Here is an 18,462-nt window from a genome sequence, read left to right on the forward strand (position 1 = left end):
CGGCTTCATGCTCGTCGTATATATCCCAAGAATATTCTGCCCTTACCACCTTACAACCTTAAGATGATTTCTCCTCTGAAGTAGTGCTGGGAAAATGCTATCCACTCAGGATAATTTCACTGGTTTAACTGTTCCCACTGCCCATCTAACTCTAGTTTCCGAACATACGTCTTTGGCTAGTTTTCAATTTTCCCTCTTCCTCTTTCCGACTATTGTTGATGTAGGGCCTCGGGAAATGTGTTTCTTCAGACTCGTTGGCCTTAGCTTTGTGTAACCTGGATGCTTCTGAGATTTGTTACATCCTTGACAGAGTTCCCTGTAACTGTTTCATTTTGGCACCCTGATTGAGTTACCATACCATATTTTGGCTTGCCCCTGGTTTATTGTGTTCGGTTGAAAAGTTTTGGGATCTGCCTTCTCATTTTGGCTAAGGTCCTGTTCCACCAGAGTACATCCCTTGATGACGTTGTCATCTTAGCCAGATAACTAGTTTCGTATGTGTTTATAACGACTTTGTTGAAGTTTTGCACCATTACCTCCAGTTCCAATTCGCTCCTGATACCACCAATCTGTTCTACTGAGATTCGTTACTATTCTTTGGACTTCAGAATTCCCCTCAATATCTGAGCTGATTATTTCCTATAAGTTTGGGGCTTCAATTCTTACTTTTCCCCCCCTTCCACAAAATGTTCCCTCTTGTCTGTTCCCAAAAGTCGGTATGTTCTTCGCATTCTATATTTCGCGCCCATTGCTAATGATAATTCAAGTACTCACCTCTTGATTGGGGGTCGTTGTTTCCCCCAGTTCTCATTATGGGCGTTGGCATCGCATTCAAGGAGAAATAGTAATGTTTTCCTCTCGTAGAAATTCGCCAGACTAACTATGGCCTCGGGGATCTCGGCTTTTCTACCCAATGTGCCCTCCAAGTATCTTTTCTCGGTTTATTCTTGAGCAGCCACAAAGCTATGCTGCCAAATTTGTAATTGGCATTGGCATTTTATTGGCTTTTCCCTACACTTTGCTTCTAAATACTCTCCACAACCTCGTGTGAAGATCTTTATTTTGAACAAGTAAGAGGTCTAGAAGATTTTCGCTCTCTATCGCTGCGGGTTTTGTAAGATAGACTGTCACCATGTGTGCCCCTTGTACATCATCCTTCTTTACCTTTACCTTCTTTGTAGGGGCGTGCAAGTTTATCAAACACGTTCTGGATAGACAGCGTATATTTTTAAAATCCATGTTAATATGTTTCATTTTTTTGTTAAACAATTTACTACGCGTTCTTGGATTGCTGGATCCATGTCTGCTCAGCGCATTATGTTCTTGCAACGCCGTTTTATCAGTCAGAACTAAAGTCGATACTATGGTTCAGCCAATTTGTACAAGAACGTTATGTATAAGTATACATACAAATTGGCTGACAGTTCAAAAAGTTGCTTCACTTATGCCTTTGGTGTATAATAGCAGAATAATACAAGTGATGACCCCTTAGGCGGTTGCCAAACACCCCTTCATGAGGCATAGCGCGTCAACCACGTCAAAATGGCGATGGCATGTCACAGACAAGTGACCAAGAATGCCTGGATCTTTTGAGAAACAGTGGTAGTCATTTTGTATGTGCTAATATCTAATAACAACACAGAAAGAAAATTAGCACAGAACAATCTGTGTTAAGATAACTGCATTTCAAGATTTTTGACAAAGCAGCGAAAGCGGATCTAGCGCTATGAATGTGTCGCTTCCTATATATAAAAATTGAACAATGTCTTCGATACTCTGATAGACAGCCAACTCTAGTTTCCTCTCTCTCTAAATCCAGAATCCATGGCCTGGTCGGTTAGAAAGCAGATGTATGAATTATGAAGAAAGGTGTCATCGTCCGTCGAAATCCTCCACGTTCTCCGGACAAAGCAGCATGAAGAACGTCACCGACAACTAGAAGAAAACTTGATGGACTTCGTGCAGCATGTGACATTTTGTGCCATCACATATATCGTTCTGATAATAGCTGTTAGTTTCTCCATAAGGCCCCTCCTGAGTAGAGCATTTCAGATACACTCCCTGCTCACATATGATGTTGAAGTATCATAGTTAATGTACGAGGATGAACGAAAACCAGCCTGCTCTCTGTCGACCAAGCTTTTGATATGTTTTTCGATGCGTTCCAGGATTACTTTAGCTACTATCGAAGCACGGAGATACCCCTCTATTTGCCACACTCAAAACGGGTACCTTTCTTTGGAATCTTAAACATCATTCTTTTCCTCCAATCTCTGGGAAAGGTCACGGATTCTTAAGATTTTCGTGCAAGTGGAAGTTGCGGATGTGCAATAACTGTAGCCGCAGCGATCAATAACTCTGCAGGAAGACCATCAAGCGCATCAGCTCTACTGCATTTGAGTGGATTGATGGCCGAAATGACTTCTTTTCTGCTTGCAGGAACAGTTCGTATTCGGATGTTACGAAGACTAGCCATTTTATCCACAGGAGGAAGAACCTCAGCAGATGTGATACAGTTGAGAACCATGGCGGAGTGTTTTTTTTACTTCTTCAGTTCCTCGTCATCATGGATGAAAAGTTGATCATTGGCGTCCTTCACGGGGCTTCCGAAAGATACACTTATAAAATCAATGCGTTCTGCGACATCTTCCGCTTCTCTAACCAGCGCAATAGCGAATTCTCTCTGATCACAGCGTACACTACGCTCAACATTTCGAGATTTCACTCGATAGCGGGGTTCGAGCGGATGATGCCCGCCATCATTTAACGCAGTCAATAGAACTTTCAACCCCTTCCTTTCACCGATCCGCTTCCACGATTCCGCAGCCAGTCAGATCTCATGACGCCCCTTCTGGATAAGGTCGACGACATGCATAGTGCCCGAGGAAAGATTATTTTTGATGTCGGCCCAATGCTCATCCATATTCTCAAGTGGGTTACTCACTATATCTGCCGTCTGAGCAGCAGGATAGCTCTCCCACTGTCGAGCGACAGCTGGCTCTCAAACAAACGATCGATTTTGAACTTAGGCTGTTGTAGCTCCCCAACCTTACGAGAAGTAACGGACGCAACCCGCAAGCGAACGTAAAAGACCATCAAATGGTGATCCTTGCGAGGCCGATGTTAGCATCTGTCTTGTTACGCACATTCAGAAGACAACTACTAAATCTACTGCTGATCGTAAAGTGGTTGATCTGATAGCTCGTACGGTGTCCTGACTGAAAATATGGCAGGCTTTGGGCACGAAGAATGTGCCGCCAATAACGAGGCAGTGGAAGTTTGAGAAATCCACAAACTTACCATGGTTTCCCCATCACCTGCCCGAGCAAGGTGATGCCAGATCCCACATTTGCATTCAGATCACCCATCATAATTACAATTTTACCAGTAGGAAGTCCTAAACAGCGTGTAATTGGTCGTAGAAAGCATCTCCACTGTATCGAACGTCTCTGTTGGAGCATAGCAGGGTACAGTTGTGATGCTTCTTAACCTGGACCGAAATCTTGCAATTAGAATTTGTTTAGAAACCGTTTCTCAGGTCAAGAGATCCTGCCTTGCAGTAGTCGTCAGAAGTAACCACTTGATTTTTCAGTGTACAAAAGCACATTGTTATTAGCGTGGCGAGAGACAGAGGGGTGCTTTCCAGAGTTCCATCATCTTACCTTGCTCAGGGCCAGAATGTGCAGCTTATGTCGTTGTAATTCCTGTTTTAGTTGTGAAAACTGAGCATTCTGAGAATACCCGCTACCGTTATCGAGGAGCGAGTGTACATGCCAGAAACAGACCATAGTCTGTTTTCGATAGCTAAAGGTCTTCGGTGTTAGGGTACTCCCTACCCGAGGCGTTGTTGACAAAACGTAGCAATTCAGTTTCAAAATTTGCAGGTTGCTAGCCCAAAAATTTTAGAATTTAAACCAAACCATAAGATTTGTGTGATTTGGGTACGTTATCAATTGTATGTTGAGAGATGTGATCAGCGCAGTCGAGATGTTTGAGGAAAAATATCATGGTCCACTGAAGCTCCCCACGTTCTTCGAATAAGGCAACATCAAAAACATCATCGATAACAATAAAAGATAATATCGGTAACAACATGCAATCCTGGTTTGCACCGATTTAAACCTCAAATTTCATTGAGATTTTACTTCGATGCAGCACGTAACATTTTGCATCATCATATGTCGTTCTGATAATAACTTTTAGCTTCATCCGAAATGCCCCTCCTGCGCAATAAATGGAGATAGATGATGAAGGACCTCATGCTGCCGCTTTCTTCAAATCTATGAAGAGCAGGTGAAGCGGAGAATCAATGAAGAAGGATACTTCAGAGACTTTGAGTTTTCACCTTTTCGAAGATTATTATTATTATTATTTTGTTAAGGGAAAGTCGCACCGCGTCCTTGAAGAACTATTGTGCCCCTTTTACAGGTTATAGTGTACCTGTTGATCATAGTATCTCAAGCAGGCCAGTAACCGTTAGGAACTTTAGTATGTTCCCCACTTCCAGAAGTTTCAGCTTTGCATCTGGTATTAAGTGTTCTCCCAGATGTATCGACCTACTTTGCACAAGTGCTGGACACTGTCCCAGGACGTGCATAGAGGTTTCGTCCTCCTCCTCACAGAACCTGCAGGCAGTGTCCGTAGATATCCCTAGCTTCCCTAGGTGGTAGTTCAGCCGACAATGACCAGTGAGAATTCCCACTATGATTCGGAGGTTCTTTTTGGTGAGGTTTAAGCAATCCTTTGTGCGCATGGGTTCGTATCCCCCAATAAGCACCCTGGACTGCTCCATCCCTGGTAGGCCCGCCCAATATAGCTCCCTCAACCGTTTTTCTTCGTTTCTTAGATTCATAGCCATGAAACCGTTTCCGATTCCACAGAAGGGTTCTGGCCCGTATAAAGGCATCCCTGCTCCCTTCTTGGCTAGTTCATCCGCTGCCTCATTGCCTTCCAGCCCAGCATGGCCTGGAACCCAAAGTATCCAGACCTTGTTGGACGAGCCGAGTGTATTCAGTCTCTCAAGGCATTCCCATACCAGTTTAGAGTTCACCTGGTTGGACCTAAGTGCCTTGATCGCTGCTTGGCTATCGGTGAGAATAGCTATGTTCTGCCCCCTGTAGTTCCTTTGCAGATTAAAGGAGGCACATTTGTCTATGGCGTAAATTTCCGCCTGGAATATGCTAGTGTACCTGCCCATTGGCTCAAAGTACATTTTCCTTGGACCAATGACACCGGCACCCGCTCCCTCTGCTGTGAGGGATCCGTCAGTGTACCAAGTAATCAGTTGCTGGTTTAAGCCGTATGTCACAGCCCCGCTTTCCCAGTTTGTCTTGTTACTCCAACGTGTTTCAAACTTCTTATCGAAGTGAAACCTCGTTGTCATGTTGTCCCTCGGTATCAGTAATTCGGGATACCGCCTAGAAAGGATATCAATCTTCCTTCGATTTAGGCAGCTCCCCGCCTCACTCATGCTACCGGCCATCCTGAATATTGATCTCCTTGCCTGCATCTGTATGTGCAGATGGAGAGGGGTTAACCCCAGAAGGACCTCCAGGGATGCCGTTGGGCATGTCCTCATTGCCCCACTGATACACACGCAAGCCAGCCTTTGGAGCTTATGTAATTCCCTGGCTTGTGTGCTGAGTTGGGTTCTTTCTGCCCAGATTGCCGCTCCATAGGTAATCATTGGTCTTACTATTGCAGTATATATCCAAAGTAGTATCTTCGGGCTACAACCCCATTTTTTTCCTGCTATGGATCTGCAAGTCATCAGAGCCCTCGTGGCTTTCCGACAAGTGTTTCCGACATGTGTCTTCCAGAGTAATTTTTGGTCTAGCGTGATTCCCAAGTATTTGACCTCTGTTTCTCGTTTCACCTCCATATCATGTAATGTTATGGCTTTCAGGTGATCCAGTTTACGCCTCCTAGTGAATGGTACTATGGTGGTTTTGGTTGGGTTGATCCGCAATCCCACCTTCCTGCACCAGGCACTAGTAACCCTTAATCCAGTTTGGATTCTATCACATAGGGTATCTTCATATTTGCCCCTACAGATTAGAACAATGTCGTCCGCGTAGCCCTGGACTTGTATTCCAGTATTAGTTAACACGTCCAGGAGTTCATCCACTACCATACTCCACATCAGCGGCGATAGTACTCCGCCCTGTGGACAGCCTTGAGTGGTGTTCATGATAATAGAGTTTGTACCTGTTTGTACCTCTATTTGTCTGCTTTCTAGCATTTTGCCCATCCAGAGTGCCAGGGTGTTTCCCACTCCTTTGCGGCTCAGGGCATCCTGTATCTCTGCGTGCGATGTGTTGTCGAATGCTCCTTCGATATCCAAAAACGCGCACAGTGCAATTTCTTTTGTTTCAATGGCGTCCCGTAGTACCTCTGTCAGCTGATACAGAGCAGTTTCAGTTGACCTTCCTGCCCGGTAAGCGTGTTGACAGTGATGTAAGGGATTACGCTTTAGAACGTTAGTTCTAATATAGTTGTCTATGACCTTCTCCACCGTTTTGAGTACGAACGATGTTAGGCAGATTGGTCTGAAAGATTTAGGGTGAAAAGGATCCTTTTTACCCGCCTTCGGAATAAAGACCACTTTTGCCCGTCTCCATGCCCTTGGTATGTAACCCAGTGCTATGCTCCCCCTTACCACCCTCAGAAGAGACTCTAGGATAATTCCTAGGCCCCTCTGGATAAGTGCAGGGAAAATGCCATCTGCTCCGGGAGATTTCATTGGTTGAAAGGTTCCCACTGCCCATCTTAGCCTAGCTTCTGAGCATACCTCTTTTGCTAGTTTCCAGCTCTCTTTCCTTCCCCTTTTATTCGTTGTTGGAGTGTCAGGCAGATTAATGTCGCCTGCCGCCGAGGGGTAGGACCCCGGGAAATGAGTTCTGAGAAGCAGATGTACCCTGTCCTCCTCATTCTCGGTGAATGTCCCATCTTCCTTTTTCAAGCAGACAGAGGATATTCTCCCGTCTTTGGCTACAGCCTTGTACAGCCTAGTTGCTTCTGTGATCTGTTCAATCCCTTCACAGAATTCCCTAAAGCTGTTCCGTTTCGCTTCCCTGATGGCGTTGCTATACGCAGTCAGTGCATTTTTATACCTCCGCCAGTCCCCGGTTCGTTTTGCCCGGTTAAAGAGTTTTCGTACCTCCGTTCTCATTCTGGCTAAGTTTCTGTTCCACCATGGTACATCCCTTGATGACTTGACTGTCTTGGCCGGACAGCTGGCCTCATATGCGTCAATGACGATTGTGTTGAGGTCTTCCACCACCGTTTCTAATTCTAATTCGCTCCTGATGTCCCCGCTCCCTTGAAGGTGGGCAATGTTGTTGCTCAGGTGCATTGTGTAGGATTCCCAATCCGTTCTCTTGGGATTCCTTATTATTCTTTTTATTTCGGAGTTACCCTCAATGTCGAATCTGATTATCCTGTGATCAGACATTGAGGGTTCATCCGACACCCTCCAATTCCTGACCATCCCGTTCATTAGGGTATTTCCTAGAGTTATATCTAGTACCTCTTGTCTGGTGCTGGTCACAAATGTTGGAGTGTTCCCTACGTTGTATATTTCTAGCTTATTACTAAGAATAAATTCGAGAAGGTACTCACCTCTACGATTAGTGTCACTGCTTCCCCACACTACGTGGTGGGCGTTGGCATCGCAGCCGAGAAGAAGTGGTAACGCCCTCTCCTCGCAATACTCCGTCAGCTTTGCGACTTGTTCCGGTGGAGCCCGGCTCTCGTCTCCTGGGAAGTATCCCGATGCTACCACTACCTTTCGAGTGCTCCTCCCACAAGGTCCCCGGTTAAGAACTCTGAAAGACATATGTATTTTAGATTACGTTTGAGAATTATGCAAGCTCTTGGTTTTTCACAAGACGAGTCCCAAATTACCTGCATGTCTCCTCCTTGCAGACCGCGAATCTGCCCCCGGTACACCCAGGGCTCCTGAGCCAGCACTATTCCAATGTTCTCCTTGGAATTTGCCCTTGCAATCACTGCAGATGCAGCTCTCGCATGGTGGAGGTTTATCTGGGCTATCCTAGTGCTGGCCATTGGCTCCGTTATTGTTTGGAGCTCTTCTCCACTGTCGGAGTGTCACCCTCCTCCTCCGACATGGCGCTTTCCTGCGCGTCGCTGTCCACCCCGAGCCCTAGCAGTCCTAGGTCTAGGTCGTCCAGCTTCTGCTCTTCACTGGGCAGCAGGTCTATTTCCCTGGTTGATCCCGTTCTTTCCGCCCCTATGGCTTCCGCGACTTCTTCAGGGACCTCGGTAAGTTTTCCACCCGATGCCTCCTCCGAGGTTTCTTTCCTTGGCTTTTCCTTGTGCACATGCACGGGTATGTTGCCAAATCGGTAGTTGATATGACAACTCCGACGTTTAATTGCCTCTAGTGATCGGTCATCTACCCCGATCGTGAGGAGTTTACCCTTTCCCTCCACCTTGCTTCTGAAGACTCTCCATAGTCGAGTATGGAGATCTTCGTTCTGAGCAATTAGGAGTCTCATGAGGTCTTCTGTTACTATTGCCGCGGCCTTTGGGAGAAAAACTGTCACCATGTGGGCTCCTGGTATATCATCTCCAGCACATGTTGACAGTTCCGCCCCTTCCCAGCCTGGCAATCTAGGAATTATGGTTCTGACCCATTCTGCGGTACCTTCCGTCGCGCAGTCCACCAGTATAAGGCCTGGTCGAAAGCGTATCCCGGTGAACACCAGTTTCGACGTCCATCCCTTGATCATCTGCTTGACGACCAGTTCTTCAATGGTTTCCTGTTCCTCCCGAGTGAGTATTTGCTCGGGAAACCTTTTTGGCAGTATGGCCAGCCGAATGCCCTTGACCGCACTAGCATAGCTAATGCCGGGCTTCCTGGGTCCTGCCTTCACTCCTGACCTGCCCGGGTTTTCTCCTCCCGTGGGTTCAGGTCTGGGTTTTTTGGGGGCATTCCCTTCATGCGGGCTGATCTCTGCTGCTCCCCGCTTTCTCGGCTCCGGTAGAGATGGCTTAGGTCTGTCCTGAGCCTTCTTAAGGGCCTCTTCTGGTTTCAGGCCTTCCTTCAGATAGCGCAGGTACCATTTAACCCCGGCGCCACTGAGACCTGTCTCCTTCCTGACGTCTGCTATGTTTATCTCAGACGTGCTTTTGCTGGTCCCTGCTCTTTGAGCAGTGGTGTTCGTTGGCTGTAGTCCATGCAGTATACCAATGCTCACCTTGGATCCACTGCTTGACGTCCCAACTTCTCCCTTCTTGGGTGTAGTCACCTGGCTTTCAGTAATTCGGAGACGTGCCTCCACCTGATTAACCAGTTTTGGTGCGGTACGGGGCCCCGCTTTTTTGGTTTTTGTTTTTTTTTTCCAATTTAGTACTCATTTGATTCCCACGAGTATGGGGGTTAAGAGGTCCGCCGTGCCATAGCCCCCCGTAGCACGGTAAGATCTAACTTACTCACTGAGGCGACCAGGTATCAGTGAGGCTCCGTTCGAATACAGTCAGTTACCCCCGACTGCAAACTATCCAATGGGCACGGTTCGCATGACACCCTGGATTGGGGGAGGTGTTTTTCGACTCCCCAGTCTAGATCCGTAGCGTTTTGTTAATAGTAGGGTCACCTCGTACAGGGTGTGGCTATCACCACTCACTAACGGTCTTGGTAGACGAGAGGCTTGGCCCCTGAAGAGGCACACACCGTCCCAGAGGAGAGACAACTCATCCTTAGACAAAGATAGGTTGGCCTCAGGGAGCTATGTTCCGCATCAGTCTATCCTGCAGTACACTGCTTGACCCCTTTTCGAAGATTATTTTAGCTATTATCTTTGCCAGGGCAGGGAGCATGCATCAACAACCGGTATCCGGTCTAGGCCTGCCTTAATAAGGAACTCCAGACATCCCGGTTTTGCGCCGAGGTCCACCAATTCGATATCCCTAAAAGCTGTCTGGCGTACTGACCTACACCATCGCTGCATTTTTGGCAGGGTCTGCCTCGTCTTCTTTTTCTACCATAGATATTGCCTTTATAGGCTTTCCGGATGGGATCATCCTCATCCATACGGATTAAGTGACACGCCCACCGTAACCTATTGAGCCGGATTTTATCCACAACCTGACGGTCATGGCATCGCTCATAGATTTCATCATTGTGTAGGCTACGGAATCATCCATCCTCATGTAGGGGCCCAAAAATTCTTCAGAGGATTCTTCTCTCGAACGTGGCCAAGAGTTCGCAATTTTTCTTGCTAAAAACCCCCCCGAAGAATACATTAGGACTGGCAAGATCATAATCTTGTACAGTAAGAGTTTTGACCCTATGGTGAGACGTTTCGAGCGGAAGAGTCTTTGTAAGCTGAAATAGGCTCTGTTGGCTGTCAACAACCGTGCGCGGATTTCATCATCGTAGTTGTTATCGGTTGTGATTTTCGACCCTAGATAGGAGAAATTGTCAACGGTCTCAAAGTTGTAATCTCCTATCCTTATTCCTCCTCGTGTTTGACCAGGGCGGTTTGATGTTGTTGGTTGATTCGTCTTCGGTGCTGACATTGCCACCATATATTTTGTCTTGCCTCCATTGATGTGCCGTCCAAGATCTCGCGCCAATCAGCGCCTGCTCGATCTGGATGAAGGCCGTTTGTACGTCTCGGGTGGTTCTTCGCATGATGTCGATATCGTCAGCATAGGCCAGTAGTTGGGTGGACTTAAAGAGGATCGTACCACTTGCATTTACCTCAGCATCACGGAGGACGCATGAGAGGGCATCCCCTTGTCATAGACCGTTGTTGATATCGAATGGTCTCGAGAGTGATCCTGCTGCTTTTATCTGGCCTCGCACATTGGTCAGCCTAGTCAGTCTTATTAAATTTGTCGGGATACCGAATTTTGCCATGGCCGGGTACAGTTTTACCCTGGCTATGCTATCATAGGCGACTTTAAAGTGGATGAAAAGACGGTGCAACTGTTGTCCATATTCCAACAGTTTTTCCATCGCTTGCCGCACAGAGAAAATCTAATCTGTTGCTGATTTGCCTGGAGTGAAGCCTCTTTGGTATGGGCCAATGATGTTGTGGGCGTGTGGGGCTATCCGGCCTAGCGACATAGAGGAGGATATCTTATAGATGGTACTCAGCATCGTGATACCTCTATAATTGCTGCACTGTGTGATATCTCCCTTTTTATGAATGAGGCAGATAATGCCTCGTTGCCAATCGTCAGGCATTGATTTGCTGTCCCATACCTTGAGCATAAGTTGATGAACCCCTTGGTGTAACTGGTCGCCTCCATATTTAACCAATTCGGCTGTAATTCCATCGGCTGCTGGTGACTTATGATTTTTAAGCCGATGAATTACACGGACTGTTTCTCCTAAACTTGATGGTGGCAGTATTTGTCCGTCGTCTTCAGTTGGCGGGACCTCCAACTCGTGGATGTTCTGGTTGTTCACTAGCTTATAAAAGTACTCAACCCATCGCTCCAATATGCCCATTCTGTTGGAAATCAGATTTCCCTCTTTGTATCGGCAGGATGAGCATCGAGGTGTATAAGGCTTCATCCTGCTGACTTGTTGGTAAAACTTCCTCGCCTGGTGCGGTTGCTCCCTGTACTTTTCTAGTTCACAGACTTGTTGTTTCTCGCAGGCTTCCTTTTTCCGTCTGTGAAGTCGCTCCTCCGCTCGACGGAGTTCGTGATAAGTCTCTGCGCGTGCCCGCGTTCTTTGAGAATGCAACATTACTCTTTATGCGGCATTCTTCCGTTCCGTTACTAGCTTACATTCATCGTCAAACCAGCGGTTCCAACTCCTTTTGCGGCTGGGGCCAAGTATGTTTGTGGCCGTATTTATAATAGCGTTTTTCAGGTGATTGTAAAGATGATGTGTTGGTGCTTCATCTCCAGGATCTTGTTGATTGCTGTTATTGTGGGATCCATTTCCCTGATTGTTAGAGAGGATTCTGGATGGTGTTGTTATTCGAGCTCGGAGCACCATGCCAACGAGATAGTGATCCAAGTCTATATTGGCCCCCATATATTTTCTGACATTCATCAAGGCTGAGAGGTGGCGGCGTTCGATCAGTACGTGGTCAATTTGGTTGAAAGTGGTCCCATCTGGAGAGGCCCACGTATGTTTGTGGACCGCTTTCCGCGCAAACCAGGTACTTCCAACAACCATTTCTAGTGACCCTGCTAAGTGAATAATCCGCAGTCATATTTCTAAACTTGCCTCGCAAGCGCAGAGTGCATAGCCGTTCGCTTATGTTTTCAAAGCCGATAACAGCAGGTTTCATTGTTTGGCTGACTAAGAAACCTACTCCGAGCAGATGGTTTACTGGATGACCGCTTTAATATATGGTGTAGCGGCTCTTCTTCAGGAAACCGGTCCCTGTCCATCGCATCTCTTGTAACGCTGTTATATCAGGGACAGGGTATCGGCTAGCTTTTCATCAACTTTATCTTTGTACAGGGAGCGCACGTTCCATGAGAAAATGCGCAAATCGTTAATCCGTTGTCGTTGCCGGGTTCGTCGTTCTAAGATGCATTCTGTCCGAGGCTCCTTTAGTGGCTTCGTAACATCGGTTTTCCGTGTAGGGTTGTCAGCCATACCCAACCCCCAACCTGGAGGACCAGTTGGTACAATATGTCTCGTTTTTAGGCGCGGGAGACTCGCCTTCATCCTTTTCTGTCTGCAGCTTTTCGTTAAGAAAGAGCTCCCAGCGGTCGCCACGTGGGGGTGGAGATAGGATTTGGTAGTAGAGCTGTTGGTGTTGGTTTAGCAGGCATTTCCCAGGTTTTATGCTCCATCGTGGGTACCAATCCACGTTTCGCCCTGGGACCTATACTACCTTTGACCACCGAGCATGTAAATACCCCGCTCATTGTCGCAATCAAAATAGGTGCCGATCTCCGGAATTTTACTTAACAATTATTCCCTTCTTCCACTTTGTAGGAAAGGTCGTGGATTCCCAGGATTTCCATATACGTGGTAGTAGCAGATTTGCAGTATTTACAGGTACTACGGTGAACAGCTCTTTGGAAAGATCGTAAAGCTCGGGGCTTCGTCCCTTGTAGAGTGTATTGGTGACCGAGATGAATTTTATTCTACCTGCAGGAACAGCTCGTATTCGCATCTTACTGTGCTTACCCATTTCATTCAGAAGAGGCGGATGTCATATGCTTATGGATCGTGGTGAAATATTCCCCCCACCACTTTCGCTGCCTGTCGACCATGAACGTCCTCCACAGTGCCATGGATAGATTTGCGACCACATGACAATTCGGTCGTGATGCGGTATTTGGTTCTAAAATAATGAATATCTGCGGCAGCTTTTGCTTCGCTGACCAACGCAACAACAAATTCCCTTTTGTCAAGGAATTTTACACAATATCGAAGCTCGAACGCGTTACGCTAACTATCACTCTCATCATCGAACGGCTTCCATGATTCTGTAGTCAATCAGATCTTTCGGTGCCCCTTCGAGAGGTGTTCGACACCTGCGTAGCACCCAAAAAAGAGCATTTTTAGTGGCGGCCAAAAACCAATATCCTCGGAGTGAAAAATAAATAAACACGGCGCAGAAAGGAGATATCAAATTTGTTGGTCCAGAAAGTAAATAATGATAAGGATAAAAGCAATATTTGGCACAGAAGTTTCCATAAACAATTGCTGGTTTAGGCTTACAACGGTGAAATCTGAAATAGTGATAGAAGCATGTAGGCTCCCAAATAGAATTTGGATGTTTAAAAACTAGAAGCAAGTTTGGTAGGTCCCAATATCATCCTCCTTTCGGGAAAATTCATAAATACCGTCCTAAAATAAATCTGAGTGAAGCAATATGGTAACTAATCTTTTAGTAAATGAACGATTTTCTAATTAGTGTCAATTTGTTTTAAGATGCCAAACATATTGTCTACAGAATGAGCAGATTCTACTAGGCAGAGCATAGAAAATGAAAGCAACTGCTAGTAGGAACTATGTATGTATATTCATTCGCAAATTTTCTGGGAATTGCAGAGCTGAGTACAATTTTTAATATTTTATTGTTAACCATTATCGCCTCTCTTATATGTAGTTTACCATGCTCAACGAGAAAGGATCATATAAAAAGCTTCTATAAGTTAACGCAGTTGAATCTGGGTCAACCATTCCATTAACGTGTACCTTCATTGAATCTTATCCTGTCCTGAAAAGTACTATCATATTTTATATGCCCGGATTTTTGCCTAAAAAATCGCAGTTTTTAAAATGGAGCCCTGTCAAGAGCGTTTCAAAGAAAAAGGAAATCTGTACAAACTCCAGGCAAAGAATTTTTCGCAGCAGTCATGCTTTATAAAAGTATCTCTCTAGACGGGCGAGATATTAAATTGCATCAGCCGTGCATCTCGAAGTGATTTGTTACTCCACAGGGATAATGATATCCAAACCCCATGGTTCATCATGGAACTGTGATAGGCAACACTCTCCAGCATTTTCATCCAATCTAACCGTGGTAATGGCGAGGAGGGAAACTTTTCTCTCCCTCCATGTACTGTTCGAGCGACTTTTTCGGATGGGAGCTACTTTTGGCAAGGTGGTTGAATTCGTGGTGGGTGGTTAGCCCATCACTCAGTTGGGGTTGTTTCGTGAGCTTTCTCGTTTTGCGAGAATGTGAAGAAGCCAGGAGGTTGGGAGTCTGGCAATCATCTGGTTCGTGGTCGCCATGGAGTACGAAGAGAGCGCACGTACAATTACTAACACTGCTCGACGCGAAGAAAGTTATCGTTGTTGTTCCTGCTTTTGGAAGGGTATTGTACGTATAGATACTATCAATGCGGCGTCGTCGTCGTAGTTGCCGAAATATCTAAAAGAATGCTTACGGACAACAGTCGGACGTCGGACTCGGATATCGTGTGTGAGTTTCGCTTAGGATAGGACTTCAGAGGAGTGTTGCTTTGGGTCCTTTCACTACTTTCTAGTGTGTTTTCGACCAGAAAGGAACGTATGTGTCGTGTGCGTGGTGATTGCTGTGGCCCTGCTGTTGACTATATATACTTCCTGTCGATTTGCAAGTTCTTACGCCTTTAGTCTATGTCGGGATACCCACCTTGGAGGAAACGTTGTGCTTATTTTTCCTCTCGGTTTCTATAAAAATATATTATTATGTTCACACACGCTACACATGCCAGATCATTATAGCGCACGCAATTTTCTTGATTCAAGTTTCGATTTTGTTTGTCGTTTCGTTTATACCGATGCTCCGACTTTTCATTCTCAAACTGTAACAGAGCTTATCGCGACGTCGTGACATCCATAGGGAACAGCTATTTTCTGAATAGTTTCTTCTTTGATTTTGCCATCATTCCGGTAGAGGCAGAATCGCAATTTAAATAGCTTTCGTTTGGATCCCTTCTATCTTTCAGTGTATTATGCGCGAAACTAAAATTTTCGGTTCGCTTTCTTGATACAGATCCATTCAATTGGGGAGCAGAATTTGAGAGCATCTCCTCGGAGGAGATAGTGATTGAATTATTCGATTCGATTTCGAGACTCGTGTGAGAGGGATAATAAATAGAAAATCTTTAGATATTGTCGTTGCTAAGAAATTGGTATCTGTCGTCGTTACTGTGAATGTGTCGTCGATTTTGGTCTCTTCAAAAGACACAAACTTTGGGGATGTTGTCCGGCAAGTGAATATAAACGAATAACATGCAGTGTGTGGTTTTTCGAAAGATTTTCGAAGTCGTATCCGAAACGTCGGATTCGTAGTCAGCAAATCTTGAGAATACGAAGCAATCAAATCCTTGCCCAAGTCGGTGCCGGATTTTCAGATGGATTTTCGTGCGGTTTGATTTTTCGGGGTGGTTGCTTGGGACTTTTAACCTTTTTATTCCGTACCCAAGTGTCGAGTGTCTTATCAGTGTCCAAACAAAATCTCTTAGTCCTCATTTATTGTGATTTCCCATTCATTTTGTTACATATATATTATATAGGAAGAAAAAGTAATTTTAGGGTGTGTGCGATTACGACGTGTAAAATTTTCAGAAATATACAGTGTTCGTATAATAGCTAGAAATAAAGAAGTCAAAGCAGCGCAGACGGATAAAAACTAAAGTTGAAAATTAAAAATATACCCCCAAAAAGTGTCACGTATCTGTGCCGTATCAGATCGCTACTGTAGTGCGCTTTTAGCAGCCGATTTCTAAAATTATTCGGCAAGAATAAATGCAAAGCAGATTGAATCCTAATCCATCCTTTCATTCCCTTTCCGTGCCGCTTTCAATTCCACTCCGATTCGCACGTATTTGCCGCTCCTAACGCCTTGCTCTTTCCCTGTATCCAACCCTCATCAGTGGTTTGGAATGTGGAGAAGTGCTCTTTTGATTAATTAGCAAGCAAAACTACTCTACGCGCCGTATTCATGACATCCATGATATCCCGCCGTCGACGAGTCAAAAGCCCATGTCCTCTTCATCGTTACCAGGACAAGAAACTATTAGACGAGGGTGTGTTCCATAGAATCACGACACGGCAAGCAAAGGGCATACCCTCAGGATTTCATAGTTGTGAATAAACAAATCGACGTCATAGAAATCACAGATGCGAAAAATATCAAGCCAAATGATAGATTTTGTGCAAAGACGCGAAAGCGTAGCCACAGCAGAAGTACTTCCAAAAAGGAATTCTAGATGAACGGGCGTGCCGAGAAAACAAGGAAAAGTCAGAATGACAGCGGAAGAAAAATCAGCAGCTGCGTCTTTCTAAATGCTTCTTTTGTGTTGTGTGTCCTACACCATAATTTTTCGGTCGTGCATCATTAAAACCCAAGAATACAAATGCCATCTTCGTCAATAAGACTTGGCTTAAATAATTGAGCAGCGTTTACTCAATGAATGACGGCAAAAATGCATTTAGCTTAGCGACTTTCCGTTCACTTTTCCAACTCAGTTCGATTGTACATACTTACGAGTATGAACAGATGGATACAGATAGATACGCAAACTGACAGCCACATAGACTGATTGAAAACATCATGTGAGAGCTTTGTGCCTTCTCTGTGCGAGTCCTGTTCACCCGTATCCGTATATGTACGTATACACGCAATTCAAGCGGACAAATAACGTGGATCAATCGATTTTCTATTCCTTCCGAACAGATATCCTTTTGTCTTTGGCAAAATAAAAATATCAAGGAAAGGAAACCGAAGGGCAGTCAAGGAAAAAATAAGAAGAAAACAGTACCTCGCTTTTCCTTCAACGACAGAAAACCCAACACGCGGTTATAACGGAACTAAGCATACATTGCGTATGTACTATCTTGCTGATAACCCTTCTCAATGCCACAAAAAAATTCTACTTAAAGTTAATCGCCAGCGGGCCTGCATAATACTCAACTTCTATATACATAGTCTGTTCAATTAGTGATAAATCCCGCGATTTGTATTTCTGAATTTCGGTGTTGATACCAAGTAGTATGTGAGTATGAAATCCTCAGAATGAACGCTTAACGACTGACTGGCTTCAACCAGCGTGACTAAGGACATGAAGACGAAGGTCGTCTGCCTTTTTTGTGATATCAGCTAATCCCCCGCAATTCAAACCCAACAAAAACCATTAAAAACGACAACGCGACCAAATCTTAATTTGATTTAATAAAATTGCTTTAATTTCGAGTATTAAATAAAGACCTAATTCGTAAAATTATGGAGTTGACGTCAATAACGAACTATTCAAAATATGACGGGAAAAATGAAATGCGGCAATATCTCAATATAAATACCAAGCAAAGGTTTGGATTTGCTGCCGTGTCTGCTGCTAGTTGTTCCGGACTACGATTCAAAATTCAAATCTCAACGGTCAATGAGCTGACGTAGAGATTGTGAGCGTGAGTGTTTCAATCGCCATCAATCTGTATGTGCAGGTGATTATAAAATAATATGTATTTTATATGTTTTGCGATTTGTGGTTTCTGAAACGCTTTTATGAAATATTAATGGTGGGTTGTTTTCACTCTTTAACACGGCTGCCCCATGCATGCAATGTATCTCGTAGAGAGAAAGCTGCCGCATCGAGCGAGATCTTTTTTGGAGTATGCAATTTAATGTTCAAAAGTAGCTATTTTATCGAGGGATGATAGAAATATTGGAAAGCAATGGAAGCGTGCATTTAAAGTTCCAAAATAAACTATGCACTTTTATTACCGGATAAAATGCGTCTTATAGATAAGATGGACTTTTGCTAAGCTTTAAAAGTATTTGCAATACACTTATCATCAAATTTCGTTAGTCGTTTTTGTTTTCTCATTAAAAATTCAAACAATCAAAGATGTGGTCTTTTGGATTTTAATATAAATTATAGGATGCATACGCATCCGTAAAATTTCGATACACAAATAAATACTAATCATATCGGATAAGTAATTTTCGGTTTTGAAATTTTTTATATGAAAGATAATTTAATATTTATTGGCGCGACTTATGTGAAAATTAAAGCTAA

At 44.7% G+C, this 18,462-nt stretch overlaps 1 protein-coding gene across 9 annotated transcripts in view; it reads left to right on the forward strand.

Moving 5' to 3' along the window:
- The window catches only part of LOC119646808 (small conductance calcium-activated potassium channel protein), an 818,793-nt gene that overhangs the window by 612,971 nt on the left and 187,360 nt on the right, over positions 1–18,462 (forward strand). The window contains exon 1 of one of the 9 annotated variants that reach the window (XM_038047409.1): positions 14,751–17,851. The exons of 7 other annotated variants lie outside the window; for them this stretch is intronic. The gene's annotated coding sequence lies outside the window, so the exon portion shown is untranslated. Of the gene's footprint in view, positions 1–14,750; positions 17,888–18,462 lie in introns of those variants that run through there. One more of the 9 variants, XM_038047407.1, reaches the window with a different exon arrangement.

This window comes from Hermetia illucens, chromosome 1 (assembly GCF_905115235.1).
Source record: "Hermetia illucens chromosome 1, iHerIll2.2.curated.20191125, whole genome shotgun sequence".
NCBI lineage: Eukaryota > Metazoa > Arthropoda > Insecta > Diptera > Stratiomyidae > Hermetia > Hermetia illucens.